The sequence below is a fragment of the Artemia sp. Qi Xiang Cuo genome, chromosome 16 (genome assembly GCF_049724085.1).
Source record: "Artemia sp. Qi Xiang Cuo chromosome 16, ASM4972408v1, whole genome shotgun sequence".
Lineage (NCBI taxonomy): Eukaryota > Metazoa > Arthropoda > Branchiopoda > Anostraca > Artemiidae > Artemia > Artemia sp. Qi Xiang Cuo.
Window position 1 is genome coordinate 1,985,967 of NC_142809.1, and position 16,230 is coordinate 2,002,196.

General features: G+C 32.7%; 1 protein-coding gene across 1 annotated transcript in view; it reads left to right on the plus strand.

The window, feature by feature from the left end:
- The window catches only part of Rim (Rab3 interacting molecule), a 555,972-nt gene that overhangs the window by 294,657 nt on the left and 245,085 nt on the right, over nt 1-16,230 (plus strand). The gene's annotated exons all lie outside the window — the stretch shown is intronic.

Genomic DNA, 16,230 nt, shown 5'->3' on the forward strand with positions numbered 1-16,230 from the left:
TTTTTTTTATTTTGTTGAAAAATAGAGTTGTGAGAAAGAGTCAAACTTTAGCGTAAAGAGCGAGGCGTTGAGGAGGGAACAGCACTTTCATATACAGAATAATTTCTGTTCGTTTTAAGTTTTAATGTCGCTCCTTAATTTCAGTAAAAAAAAAAAAAAATTTAATTTCTGAACGTTTTTGAATTAATGCCGGTTTGGATTTTGGCTCACCGTACAGGAATAATTAAAACGAAATTGGTATATTATTTTTATTGTTTTTTGCTAAATGGCTTTCTCGAACGTTGTTTAATTTTATTTACGAACCTTTTAATTAGTAATAAATATATGTAACTTATAGATTACGTAACGAACTTCTATATTCATATACTTTTAATACGTATATTAGGGGGTTTGCCCCCTAATTTTGGCTCACCGTACACGAATAATCAGAACGAAACTTGTATATTAATTTTTTTTTTTTTTTTTAAATGGCTTTCTCGAAAGTTGTTTAATTTTATTTACGAACGTTTTTATTAGTAATTAATATACGTAACTTAGGAATTAACTTACGTAACGAACTTCTATATGCGTATATTTTTATTAGGTATATTAGGGAGTTCACCCCCTAGTCAAAACCTCGCTCTTTAAGCTAAAGTTCAAATTTTGTTCCAATTCTTTAAGAGAGACCCCTTAATCATAAAGGCCGAGAATTAGAATAAATGGCTCTTATGAAAGTACTAAAAAAAACTTTAGCGTAAAGAGCGAGGTAGTGACTAGGGGGCGAAACCAATCATATACATAATAATTTCTGTTTCGTTTTAATTTTTGATGTTGCTCCTTACTTTCAGTTAAAAAGCTTGTTTTTTTTATTTAATTTCTGATCGTTTTTTTTTAAATAATGCTGGGAAATCCGGTGCCCCCTTTATAGCAATGTCCCTTCCCCCATGAAAAGATCCTCCCATTTACGCTGAATTTAATGGTGTGATTTTCATTAAGGTTCTATGATTTTTAGGGAGTGTTTCCCCCTTTTTCCGAAAATACGGCAAATTTTCTCAGGCGCGTAACTTTTGATGCGTAAGACAAAACTTGATGAAACTTATATATTTGAAATCAGAATAAAAATCTGATTATTGTGATGTATCTAGTGGTATCAAAATTCCGTTTCTTAGAGTTTCGGTTACTATTGAGCCGGGTCGATTCTTACTTACAGTTCGTTACCACGAACTGTTTGATGAAACACGTCCGATACATCGATGCATCAGATGTGGTTCTCCGATTCATCGTCAATTTTGCTTCCAATATTTGATATACCATCATATAAAACTAATATTTTAAAGCCATTCGAAGCCATAGTTTTGAAAGCTCGTTTTGAATTATTCTAGTTTTGCTGGGTAACGCTGCACTTTCGTTGACAGCAGAAGTTTTTCATTCCTATTACGCCCATTTTTGAAACGATTATCATTCGTTTTTGCCCAGTTTCCTATTTTTACTGTGGGCTAGCACAAGGTAAAAAAAACTGCTTAGAACAAGAAAAGGAACCAGCTGCTGGCCATATTTCCTACCTTAACCGCAACAGTGTTATTCCTGTACATAGCACTAATTACTTTAATGTATTTGTCTTGTGTACTGTACCTTACAAAGATAAGATCTTCGCTAAAGCTCTTCTATCAACAGAATCGAACGCTTGCTCATAATCTATAAAACTGAGGACCAAAGATATATGACAACTCATGTACTTCTCAATTATTAACCTAAAAGTGAAAATTTGGTCGACACGTCCTCCGCCTTTTCCAAGACCGCACTGTTCTTCTCTTAAAACTTTGTCAACAGCATCTCTCAGTATAAAAAGTATCATATTACTAAGTAATTTGCTACCTACAGAGACCAGACTAATGCCTCAATAATTACTGCACTCACTCTTATCCTTTTTCTTACATAGTGGTTTAATTAAGATTTTCCTAAGATCGTTAGGTGCTTCCTCTTTTTAAAAAATCATTCTCATGATCTTCAGTAACTCATTTATTACCTGAGAGCCCAGTGGTGGATCCAGGGGAGAGGGGGTGTCCCCCTAGCGTAGTCTAAAGTAGTGTAATTTACTTAATTAACTCAAGTTTTCGTTAATTAAACTTGCTCCTAACACAAGTTTATCCGATCATCCTATTTTGCCCCCCCCCCTAAATTTTTTTTTTCGGATCAACCTATATTGCAACCCCCCCCCCCCTAAAAAAATCCTGGATCCACCCCTGTGAGAGCCACCATATTTAACAAACTAATTTACCACACTATCAGCACCTGGAGCCTTATTGTTTTTTATTCCTTTTAGTACTGTCGCTAATTCTTCCTCACAAAACAAATCTTCCTTCACATCCAAGTTATTACCAACTTTTTCATTTTCCTCTATATCTTTTCTTGTATCTTTATCACGGTTTAGCACCCACTCCATATATTCTGCCCATCTCTATTTCATTCTCCTAGTAACCATAAGGGTAGCCACGTTTCTATTTTTAACTGGGACAAACCCAGATTGACTACTCCCTCTGAATTTGTTAACATGCCAGTACAATATTTTACCATTTATCAATCTAGTTGCTTATTCCAGATCCTCAATATTTTATCCATGGCCTCCACTTCACACCTCCTTATTTTATATTCTAATGTTTTCTCCACTTTTTTGTGTTTTGCTTTCATATTATCTATAATTCAGATAATTCTTGTACAAGCCCCTTCTCCTCTCTATAAACATAAAGCTTTTCAACTAATATTCCTAGCTGCAGCCCTTGGATTTTATCTATCCAAAGCTTGTAATAAGTTAGGGTGGGCAACAAAAAACTTGTTTCTATGCTGAAAGTCAAGGTCATTAAACCTGTTCTATTGTTTTTCAAATAAAATTAGAGAGTCACACTGAAATCTACAACGAGCAAAAATAAAACGAGCAATAATAACAGTTTAAACTGAAAATAAACAGAAATTACAATGAAAGACGAACGACGAAAAATAAGAACGATGAGGATTCAAAATGAATAATAATAATCATATTAAACTTAACGATTGCATAAATCGCTGTAGATTAGTAGATGAACACGAAAACGAATAGAAATTAAGTCATGTCAAACTTAAAACGGACATAAATTAACACTAATGAAACCAGAGCTATACCCCCTCACCTTAAAGGTCAGCGAGTAAAGTTTCAAGTGGTTCAGAGAAAAATTGGTTCCTTTGGGGGGAATATTTTTTTTGTCTTTATTTTCTTTGCAGTGGGGTCCTCTAGGCCCTGGGTCTTGGGGATTTAGATTCCAAGCCGTTCAGATAAAATAAACAATTTTTGGCCCTTTTCGGACCAAATACTTTACTTCTCCGTCCAAAAAATTATTAAGTCCAAGCAACGATTCTTAAAACTTATCGAAATTAAAATAGCATATCGAAATAAAATTTTTTGGAACCTTTTAGAGCCTTATATTTGGGGGTAACCAGTTTTTATTCTTAATTTTATCTTGGGCATCCTCATGGCGAAAGGACTTAAGGATTAAGGTTTCAAACCGATTAGGAGAATATTTTGCCCTCTTTGAAGCCCAATATTGGGGCCCATGGCATCCGCATGGCCGCAGGACTTAAGGATTAAAGTTTTAAACCGATTAGGAGAACATTTGGCCCTCTTTGAAGCCCATTATTGGGGCCTATATCCCCAAAACAAATTATGTTTGTAAATTAGGGTCCACTTGACTCAGGGAGTTTCTATCCAAGTTCCTACCCATGTAGAAGAAATCGGTTTGCCCTTTTTTGGCCCTTTGTTTATTTTCATTTTCGGGGAAGTCATATTGTTTTTTGTTTTTTTTTCTATTTTTGATTTTGCATTCAGATTCCCTTAGCCACAGAACTTAAAGATAGAACTACTGAGACAATAGGATGAAAAAAGGACTTTTGACCCTTTTTACGCCCCACCACAATTTTTCTTTTACTTATTAGTTTCCTCTTGGCCCAAAAGCATGGGATCGATACGATAAGCCTTGAGAAAAACGAAAAACAGGAAGACGTAATAGTGCTGCTTTCCATGCTAAAATGCAACTTTCCCCAGTTTTCAAGAGAGAGAAATTTAAACCCTCAGTTTTGAGATTTTATCCATCAATAATCAATTGACTATCTCAGAATTCATGTTCTTTAAGTTCTTGGTCCTATTTCTACAAAAACTGATGTTTTTTGGCACAAAATAAAAGAAAACGACACTTTACTCTGGCGTAATTTCTTTCGTCACTTAAGAATGGCACTAGGTTTTTGGATTCATTTGAATGAGCCCGTCCATAGTATTTTATGATCACTAGTTCAATACGATCACCCCTGGTAAATAAAAAAGAGGAAGGCCACACATCACGGCTATCCATGCATAGACTTGATTCTCCCTGATTTTTAAGCGGGTGGGGGGGGGGGGTTAAACCTCTAGTCAAGGGTTTTGACCATTAATAGTGTAATTTTATTTAAATTTGATGTCAGGTTTGAGGGTTTTTCGTAATGAACAGTTACTGTTCACATTAATCTGAATATAATATAATCTTTCCAAATTAGTGGCAATAGTTTTATTTTAGTGGCCAAATTATTGGTAAATATTTGTCACCAGGCAACATCTTTAAGGACCCTATTTTAAATTTTGGTTACTATGCGCCGTAGCTCGCTTTTAATAAATTACAGCTATTGTGAGAACCATGATTGGCTTATTTGGTGAGGTAACCACGTTAGACCTGCTCGGATTTGGTATAGTGAGCACTTTATGTCCACTAAGTGTGTTGGAGTGGCCTGGTAGGGGGGGAGACTAGTTACCTAAATTAGGGTCCTAATGACTGTGGGTAGCGTCTTAATCTATGGGTAGCCAAATGTAATTATCAGGAGACATTTTCCTACTGATCTCTATGAGATGGGCTGGTATTGTTGTTGATTACTTTTAATGAATCCTAATCCCAGCGACACAGAGTGCAGTGTCCCAATAGGTTAAAGATACAATGCATAATTTAGTACATACATAATTAAAGCCATAAATAAATTCGTATGCTTACATCAACTCATAGCAATCCAAATTCCGGCAATGACCATAGGTCGAGGATATATCAGAACAAAAAGGCCAAAGACAGTAGAAAGGGGGGTGCTACTCCCACGAGAACCACGTGGTTTATGGTTTTCTCAGTGAGAATGAAAAAACAGGAATTTTCTCACTTGAAAAAACATGAATTGTCTCACTTTTATGGTTGTTTTCTTGGATGGTTATTTGTTTTGGTCAATTTATTTGATGTTTTTCATGGAGGTCAACAGCAATTCATGTCTGTTTTATGGTTTTTGTCAGTGAGAATGAAAAAAAAAGGAACTTTCTCATATTTATGGATGTCAACAGCAATTCATGTCTGTTTTATGGTTCGTTGTCAGTGAGAATGAAAACACAGGAACTTTCTCACTTTAATGAATGTTAACAGCAATTTATGTCTGTTTTATGGTTTTGTCAGTGAGAATGAAAAAAAAGGAATTTTATCAAAATTATGGATGTTAAAAGCAATTTATTTCTGATTTCTGGTTAGTTGTCAGTGAGAGTGAAAAAAACAGGAATTTTCTCACATTAATGAATGTCAACAGCAATTCGTATCTGTTTTATGGTTTTTGTCAGTGAGAATGAAAAAACAGGAACTTTTTCACATTTATGGATGTCAACAGCAATTTATGTCTGTTTTTTTTCTTTAGGCGAACCTAACCTGAGAAATTGATTTACATAATTGGCAGGGGAATTATTGATTCACGAAGGGGAATTAAGAAACAAACATGGCTTCTTTTATCTTTAGGCTAACCTAACCTGAGAAATTGATTTACATAATCGCTAGGGGAATATATTGATTCACGAAGGGGGGATTAAGAAACATTATGGCTTTCTTTATTCTTAGGTCTGAGGGATAAACGTTCTTTAGGTCAGAGAGAAAAATTAATATTCTATTTTTAAATAGGGCTTCATTGATCTTTACTGTCAGGAGTTAGAAATTACATCACTTGTTATCTTGGAATTATGCGGGAGGCTAAAGAGATAGAAATTCTATTTTTAAATACGGCTTCACTGAGCTTTAAGTCGGGGAGATAAATTGATATTCTAACGAAACCTTAATAGTGTAGCTAGGAACATTTATGAGATGAAGAGATTAACGTAGGAAAGGGTTTCCTAGAAATTTGAAATGTGAATGCACAGAGATGCCATAAACAAAGGGAACACACTGAGATTACTTTTAGGGGATTATTTGGGTGAAACGGTTTTAGACATTTTAGGGAATTATTTCGGCGAAACAGTTAGAGACATTTTAAAAGATGATTTTAGAAAGGGTTTTAGAAGAGGTTTTGAGTGTGGTCGTTATAGTAAACAAGTTCTATTTGAACAGTGTCGTGAGGTCCTCTACCCCAACCCCAAAGGGCCCCGATCGCCCTACCCCGATCCAAAGGGCTCCGATACCCATAACCCAACCCCGAAGGAACCCCCCCGTCCCCCAAGGTTCGTCGGGCTCCCACCCGGGCCCCGTCTTTCGTTGATAATTGTTGTCTGAAACCTATGATTTGGGGTGTATGGGTTGCTATTTTTGACTTTTCTGAGCTGGATTTCTTAGTCTTTCACAGGTATGTGTTGTCTGAAACCTATGATTTGGGATGGGTGGTTTGCTATTTTGACTTTTCTGTGCTGGATTTCTTAGCCTTTCATAGGTGTGTGTTGTCAGAAAATTATGATTTGGGATGTGTAGTTTGCTATTTGGACTTTTCAGAGCTAGGATTCTTAGTCTCTCATAGGTGTTTATTGTCTGAAACTTCTAGTTTGGGATGAGTAGTTTGCTATTTCAGACTTTTATGAGCTAGGCTTTCCTAGTATATCGTAGGTGAATGTTGTCAGAAAATTATGATTTGGGATAGGTAAATTACTATTTCGGGCTTTTCTGAGCTAGATTTCTTAGTCCATCATAGGTGTTTGTTGTCTGAAACCTATAGTTTGGGATGAGTAGTTTGCTATTTTTGAATTTTCTGAGCTAGGTTTCTTAGCCTTTCATAGGTGTGTGTTTTCAGAAACTTATGATTTGGGATATATAAATTACTATTTTTGACTTTTCTGAGCTAGATTTCTTAGCCTTTCATAGATGTTTGTTGTCTCAAACCTATAGGTTGGGGTGTGTAGTTTGCTTTTGGACTTTTCAGAGCTGGATTTCTTAGCCTTTCGTTGTTGTGTATTGTCTGAAAATTATGATTTGGGATCTGTAAATTAATATTTTTGGCTTTTCTAAGCTAGATTTCTTAGTCTTTCGTTGGTGTGTGTTGTCAGAAACCTATGATTTGGGATTTGTAGTTTTGATTTTTGGACTTTTCAGAGCTAGGATTCTTAGTCCCTCATAGGTGTTTGTTGTCTGAAACCTATAGTTTGGGATCAGTAGTTTGCTATTTCAGGCTTTTCTTAGCTAAGGTTTCTTAGTATTTCATAGGTGTGTGTTGTCTGAAACTTATGACTTGAGGTGTCTAATTTGATATTTCAGGCCTTTCTGAGCTAAGGTTTCATAGTATTTTGTAGGTGAATGTTGTCTGAAACTTATGATTTGGGATATGTAAATTACTATTTCGAGCTTTTCTAAGTTAGATTTCTTAGTCTTTTGTTGGTGTGTGTTGACTGAAACCTATGATTTGGGATATAAGGTTCTTAGTCTTTCGTTGGTGTGTGATGTCTGAAACCTATGATTTGGGATTTGTAGTTTGCTTTTTGGACTTTTCAGAGCTAGGATTCATAGTCCCTCATAGGTGTTTGTTGTCTGAAACCTATAGTTTGGGATGAGTAGTTTGCTATTTCAGGCTTTTCTGAGCTAAGGTTTTCTAGTATTTCGTAGGTGTGTGTTGTCTGAAACTTATGATTTGAGGTGTGTAATTTGCTATTTCAGGCTTTTCTGAGCTAAGGTTAAGGTTTAGGTTAACTTATCATGAGCGTTCATGATAAGTTAACCTAACCTAACTTAAACATGTAGAAATGTTTCTATTTATTTATTAATATTTATTTATACCAAACCTAACCTATTGTTTTGGAGGTTAGATGAACGAGTTTGAACGATTGTATTTAATAATAGAACGAGTCACTCATTTTTTAATTTAAAAATTTGAGGGGTAAATCCATAAGACAAAGGAGCTAAAATTTAATTTAAAATTAGAATAAAACTTTAAATTTTTCATCTCTTTGAGAAAAAACCAGAACTGATGTGGAACCTTTTTTATTTTCTTGGAAAAATTAGAAGAGAACTTTGAATTTTATATGTCTTTGAGAAATTAAGAACTGAAGTGGAAGCTTTTTTCATTTTCATTGGTAAACTTCAGAATTGAGCTAACTTTTTTATCTTCTTTACGAAAATTCAGAAGAGAACTTGAACATTTTGCACTTCTTCGAGAAAACTCAGAATTAAAGTGATGCACCTTATCTTCATGTCGAAGATTCAAAATCAATGTATAACTTTTTCTATCTTCTATGAAAAATTTGGAACAGAACTTTAAATTTTTCATCTCTTTGCAAAAAATCGGAACTGAATTTAAGAAAATTATAATTAAAGTGAAACTTTTTATCTTCACTGGAAAATAATCACAATCATAGTATAACTTTTCCTATCTTCTACAGAAAAATTTAGAACTGAACTTTAAATTTTTTATGTCTTTGAGAAATTATGAACTGAAGTGGAAGGTTTTTTCATTTTCATTGGTAAAATTCAGAATTAACTGACTTTTTTCTCTTCTTTAAGAAAATTCAGAAGAGAACTTGAACATTTTGCACTTCTTCGAGAAAGCTCTGAATTAAAGTGGAGTTCCTTATCTTCATGTTGAATATTCACAATCAATTTATAACTTTTTATATCTTATATTAATAATTTGGAACAGAACTTTAAATTTTTCATCTCTTTGAGAAAAATCAGAACTGAATTTAAGAAAAATTATAGATAAAGTGAAACTTTTGATCTTCATTGAAAATAATCACAATGATAGTATTATTTTTCGATCTTTCATCTAAAAATTTAGAATAGAACTTTAAATTTCTTTATTTCATTGTGGAACTTAAAACTGAAGTGGAAAATTTTTATTTTCTCTGGAGAAATTAGAATTGAAGTGTGTTCTTTGATAAAGTTCAGAAGAGAACTTGAACTTTTCTTCACTTCGTTGAGAAAATTATAAATTGAACTAGAACTTTTTATCTTCCGTGAAAATATTCACAAGTATGGTATTACTTTTTCTATCTTCCACCGAAAAATTTAGAATTGAACTTTAAATTTCTTATGTCCTTGTGAAATAAAGAACTGAAGTGGAAGATTTTTATTTTCTCTGGTGAATTTAGAATTGAATTGTGTTCTTTAGTAAAATTCAGAAGAGAACTTGAACTTTTCTTCACTTCGTTGAGAAAATTGTAAATTGAAATAGAACTTTTTATCTTCCGGTAAAATATTCACAAGTATTGTATTACTTTTTCTATCTTCCACCGAAAAATTTATAATTGAACTTTAAATTTCTTTATGTGTTTGTGAAATAAAGAACTTAAGTGGAAGATTTTTGTTTTCTCTGGTGAAATTAGAATTGAATTGTGTTCTTTAGTAAAATTCCGAAGATAACTTGAACTTTTTTATCTTCTGTGAAAAATTTGGAACAACATTTTAAATTTTTCATCTCTTCGAGAAAATATTCACAGGTGTGGTATTACTTTTTCTATCTTCCACCGAAAAATTTAGAATTGAACTTTAAATTTCTTTATGTCTTTGTGAAATATAGAACTGAAGTGGAAGATTTTTATTTTCTCTGGTGAAATTAGAATTGAATTGTATTCTCTGGTAAAATTCAGAAGAGAACTTTAATTTTTCTTAACTTCGTTGAGAAAATTTTAAATTGAACTAGAACTTTTTATCTTCCGGGAAAATATTCACAAGTATGGTATTACTTTTTCTATCTTCCACCGAAAAATTTAGAATTGAACTCTAAATTTCTTTATGTCTTTATGAAATAAAGAACTGAAGTGTAAGATTTTTGTTTTCTCTGGAGAAATGTGAATTGAATTTTGTTCTTTGGTAAAATTCCGAAGAGAACTTGAACTTTTTTATCGTCCGTGAAAAATTTGGAGTAATATTTAAAATTTTTTATCTCTTCGAGAAAATATTCACAAGTATTGTATTATTTTTTCTATCTTCCACAGAAAAATTTAGTATTGAAATTTATATTTCTTTATGTATTTTTGAAATAAGGAAATTAAGTTGAAGATTTTTATTTTATCTGGTGAAATTATAATTGTATTGTGTTCTATGGTAAAATTCAGTAGAGAACTTGAATTATTCTTCTTTTCGTTGAGAAAATTTTGAATTGAACTAGAACTTTTTATCTTCCGGGAAAATATTCACAAGTATGGTATTACTTTTCCTATCTTCCAACGAAAAATTTAGAATTGAACTCTAAATTTCTTTATGTCTTTTTAAAATAAAGAACTTAAGTGGAAGATTTTTATTTTCTCTGGATAAACTAGAATTGAATTATGTTCTTTGGTAAAATTCAGAATAGAACATGAAATTTTCTTCTCTTCATTGAGAAAATTTTAGATTGAACAAGAACTTTTTATCTTCCTTAAAAATATTCACAAGAATGGTATTTATTTTTCTATCTAACATCGAAAAATTTAGAATTGAACCTTAAATGTCTTTATGTCCTTGTGAAATAAAGAACTGAATTGGAAGATTTTTATTTTCTCTGTTGAAATTAGAATTGAATTGTGTTCTTTGGTAAAATTCAGAAGATAACTTGAATTTTTCTTCACTTTGTTGAGAAAATTGTAAATTTAAATAGAACTTTTTATCTTCCGGGAAAATATGCACAAGTATGGTATAATTTTTTCTATCTTCCAATGAAAAATTAGAATTGAACTTTAAATTTATTTATGTCTTTGTGAAATAAAGAACTTAAGTGGAAGATTTTTATTTTATCTGGATAAATTGGAATTGAATTGTGTTCTTTCGTAAAATTCAGAAGAGAACTTGAACTTTTCTTCACTTCGTTGAGAAAATTGTAAATTGAACTAGAACTTTTTATCTTCCGGGAAAATATTCACAAGTATAGTATTACTTTTTCTATCTTCCACCGAAAAATTTAGAATTTAACTTTAAATTTCTTTAGGTCTTTGTGAAATAAAGAACTAAAGTGGAAGATTTTGATTTTCTCTGGTGAAATTAGAATTGAATTGTGTTCTCTGCTAAAATTCAGAAGAGAAATTCAATTTTTCTTCACTTCGTTGAGAAAATTTTAAATTGAACTCAGAATTAAAGTGATTAATTACTTTTTCTATCTTCCACCGAAAAATTTAGAATTGAACTTTAAATTTCTTTATGTCTTTGTGAAATAAAGAACTTAAAAGGAAAATTTTTATTTTCTCTGGATAAATTAGAATTGAATTGTGTTCTTTGGTAAAATTCAGTAGGGAACTTGAACTTTTCTTCACTTCGTTGAGAAAATTTAAAATTGAATTCGAACTTTTTATCTTCCGTGAAAATATTTACAAGTATGGTATTACTTTTTCTATCTTCCACCAAAAATTTAGAATTGAACTCTAAATTTCTTTATGTCTTTGTGAAATAAAGAACTGAATTGGAAGATTTTTGTTTTCTCTGGAGAAATTGGAATTGAATTGTGTTCTTTGGTAAAATTCAGAAGAGAACTTGAATTCTTCTTCACTTCGTTGAGAAAATTTTGAATTGAACTAGAACTTTTTATCTTCCGGGAAAATATTCACATGTATGGTATTACTTTTCCTATCTTCCACCGAAAAATTTAGAATTGAACTCTAAATTTCTTTATGTCTTTGTAAAATAAAGAACTTTAGTGGAAGATTTTTTTTTTCTCTGGAGAAATTAGAATTGAATTGTGTTCTTTGGTAAAATTCAGTAGAGAAATGGAAATTTTCTTAACCTCGTTGAGAAAATTTTGAATTGAACTAGAACTTTTTCTATTCCATGAAAATATTCAAAAGTTTGGTACTAATTTTACTATCTTCCACCGAAAAATTTAGAATGGAACTTTAAATTTCTTTATGTCTTTGTGAAATAAGGAACTGATGTGGAAGATTTTTATTGTCTCTGGTGAAATTAGAATTGAATTGTGTTCTTTGGTAGAATTCAGAAAAGAACTTGAATTCTTCTTCACTTCGTTGAGAAAATTTTAAATTGAACTATAACTTTTTATCTTCAGGGTAAATATTCACAAGTATGGTATTACTTTTTCTATCTTCCACTGAAAAATTTAGAAATGAACTTTAAATTTCTTTATGTCTTTGTGAAATAAAGAACTTAAGTGGAAGATTTTTATTTTCTCTGGATAAATTGGAATTGAATTGTGTTCTTTGGTAAAATTCAGAAGAGAACTTGAACTTTTCTTCACTTCGTTGAGAAAATTGTAAATTGAACTAGAAGTTTTTATCTTCCGCGAAAATAGTTACAATTATGGTATCACTTTTTCTATCTTCCACTGAAAGATTTAGAATTTAACTTTAAATTTCCTTATGTCTTTGTGAAATAAAGAACTGAAGTGGAAGATTTTTATTGTCTCTGGTGAAATTAGAATTGAATTGTGTTCTCTGGTAAAATTCAGAAGAGAACTTGAATTTTTCTTCACTTCGTTGAGAAAATTTTAAATTGAACTCAGAATTAAAGTGATTAATTACTTTTTCTATCTTCCACCGAAAAATTTAGAATTGAACTTTAAATTTCTTTATGTCTTTGTGAAATAAAGAACTTAAAAGGAAGATTTTTATTTTCTCTGGATAAATTAGAATTGAATTGTGTTCTTTGGTAAAATTCAGTAGGGAACTTGAACTTTTCTTCACTTCGTTGAGAAAATTTAAAATTGAACTCGAACTTTTTATCTTCCGTGAAAATATTCACAAGTATGGTATTACTTTTTCTATCTTCCACCGAAAAATTTATAATTGAACTCTAAATTTCTTTATGTCTCTGTGAAATATAGAACTGAATTGGAAAATTTTTGTTTTCTCTGGAGAAATTAGAATTGAATTGTGTTCTTTGTTAAAATTCCGAAGAGAACTTGAACTTTTCTATCTTCTGTGAAAAATTTGGAATAGTATTTGAAATTTTTCATCTCTTCGAGACAGATCTGAACTAAAGTGGAAAATTTTTATATTGTTTGGAAAAATAGAAATGATCAATGACTAATTTCTTTTTCATTGAGAAAATTCAGAAGAGAACTTGAACTTTCCTTGACTTCGCTGAGAAAATTTTAAATTGAACTTTAAATTTTTTCATCTCTTTGAGAAAAGTCGGAACTGAATTTAAGAAAATTTAGAATTAAAGTGAAACTTTCTATCTTCATAGAAAATAATCACAATTATAGTATAACTTTTCCTATCTTCTATGGAAAAATTAGAACTGAACTTTAAATTTTTTATGTCTTGGTTAACTTAAAACTGACGTGGAAGCTTCACCTACGAAATACTAAGAAACCTTAGCTCAGAAAAGCCTGAAATATCCAACTACTCATCCCAAACTAGATGTTTCAGACAACAAACACCTATGAGGGAATAAGAATCCTAGCTCTGAAAAGTCCAAAAAGCAAACTACACCTCCCAAATCATAATTTCCTGAAAGCACACACCTATGAAATGCTAAGAAATCTAGCTCAGAAAAGTCGAAAATAGCAAACCACTCATTCCCAAATCATAGGTTTCAGACACCACATACCTACGAAAGACTAAGAAATCCAGCTCAGAAAAGTAAAAAAATAGCAACCCACACATCCCAAATCATTGGTTTCAGACACCACATACCTAAGAAAGACTACGAGATCTGGTTATGAAAAGTCGGAAATAACAAATTGCATACCTCAAATCATAAGTTTCAGCCAACACACACCTATGAAATACTAAGAAACCTTAGCTTAGAAAAGCTTGAAATAGCAAACTATTCATTCCAAACTATAGGTTTCAGACAACAAACACCTATGAGGGACTAAGAATCCTAGCTCTGAAAAGTCTAAAAAGCAAACTACAGGTCCCAAATCATAATTTTCTGACAGCGCACACCTATGAAAGGCTAAGAAACCTAGCTCAGAAAAGTCAAAAATAGCAAATTAACCATCCCAAATCATAGGTTTCAGACAACACATACCTATGAAAGGCTAAGAAATCCAGCTCAGAAAAGTCAAAAATAGCAACCCACCCATCCCAAATCATTGGTTTCAGACAACATACATCAACAAAAGACTAAGAAATCTAGCTTAGAAAAGCCCGAAATAGTAATTTACATATCCCAAATCATAAGTTTCAGACAACATTCACCTACGAAATACTATGAAACCTTAGCTCAGAAAAGCCTGAAATAGCAAATTACACACTTAAATCATAAGTTTCAGACAACACACACCTTCGAAATACTAGGAAACCTTAGCTCAGAAAAGCCTGAAATAGCAAACTACTCATCCCAAACTAAAGGTTTCAGACAACAAACACCTATGAGGGACTATGAATCCTAGCTCTGAAAAGTCCAAAAAGCAAACTACAAATCCCTAATCATAGGTTTCAGACAACACACACCAACAAAAGACTAAGAACCTTATATCCCAAATCATAGGTTTCAGTCAACACACACCAACAAAAGACTAAGAAATCTAACTTAGAAAAGCCCGAAATAGTAATTTACATATCCCAAATCATAAGTTTCAGACAACATTCACCTACGAAATACTATGAAACCTTAGCTCAAAAAGGCCTGAAATAGCAAATTAGACACCTCAAGTCATAAGTTTCAGACAACACACACCTATGAAACACTAAGAAACCTTAGCTCAGAAAAGCCTGAAATAGCCAACTACTGATCCCAAACTATAGGTTTCAGACAACGAACACATATGAGGGACTACGAATCCTAGCTCTGAAAAGTCCAAAAAGCAAAACTACAAATCTCAAATCATAGGTTTCAGACAACACACACCAACGAAAGACTAAGAAATCTAGCTTAGAAAAGCCCGAAATAGTAATTTACATATCCCAAATAATAAGTTTCAGTCAACACACACCCACGAAAGGCTAAGAAATCCAGCTCTGAAAATTCGAAAAGCAAACTACTCATCCTAAACTATAGGTTTCAGACAACAAACACCTATGAAAGGATAATAAATCGAGATAATAAAAGTCATAAATAGTAATTTACATATCCCAAATCATATGTTTCTGACAACACACACCTATGAAAGTCTAAGAAACCTAGCTCAGAAAAGTCAAAAATAGCAAACAACTCATCCCAAACTATAGGTTTCAGACAACAAACACCTATGAGGGACTAAGAAATCTAGCTCAGAAAAGCCCGAAATAGTAATTTACATATCCCAAATCATAATTTTCTGACAACATTCACCTACGATATACTAGGAAAGCCTAGCTCATAAAAGTCTGAAATAGCAAACTACTTATCCCAAACTAGAAGTTTCAGACAACAAACACCTATGAGAGACTAAGAATCCTAGCTCTGAAAAGTCCAAATAGCAAACTACACATCCCAAATCCTAATTTTCTGACAACACACACCTATGAAAGGCTATGAAATCCAGCTCAGAAAAGTCAAAATAGCAAACCGCCCACCCCAAATCTTAGGTTTCAGACAACACATACCTATGAAAGACTAAGAAATCCAACTCAGAAAAGTCAAAAATAGCAATCCATACACCCTAAATCATAGGTTTCAGACAACATACATCAACGAAAGACGGGGCCCGGGGAGGGCCTTTGGGGGTCTGGGGGGCCGGGGGAGCCCGGGGAACCTTTGGGAACCGGGGGGTTCCTTCGGGATTGGGATATGGGGATCGGAGCCCTTTGGATCGGGGATAGGGCGATCGGGGGCCCTTTGGGGTTGTGGTAGAGGACCCCACGACACTGTTCAAATAGAACTTGTTTACTATAACGACCACACTCAAAACCTCTTCTAAAACCCTTTCTAAAATCATCTTTTAAAATGTCTCTAACTGTTTCGCCGAAATAATTCCCTAAAATGTCTAAAACCGTTTCACCCAAATAATCCCCTAAAAGTAAACTCAGCGTGTTCCTTTTGTTTTTGGCATCTCTGTGCTTTCACATTTCAAATTTCTAGGAAACCCCTTCCTACGTTAATCTCTTCATCTCATAAATGTTCCTAGCTAAACTATTAAGGTTTCGTTAGAATATTAATTTATCTCTCCGACTTAAAGCTCAGTGAAGCCGTA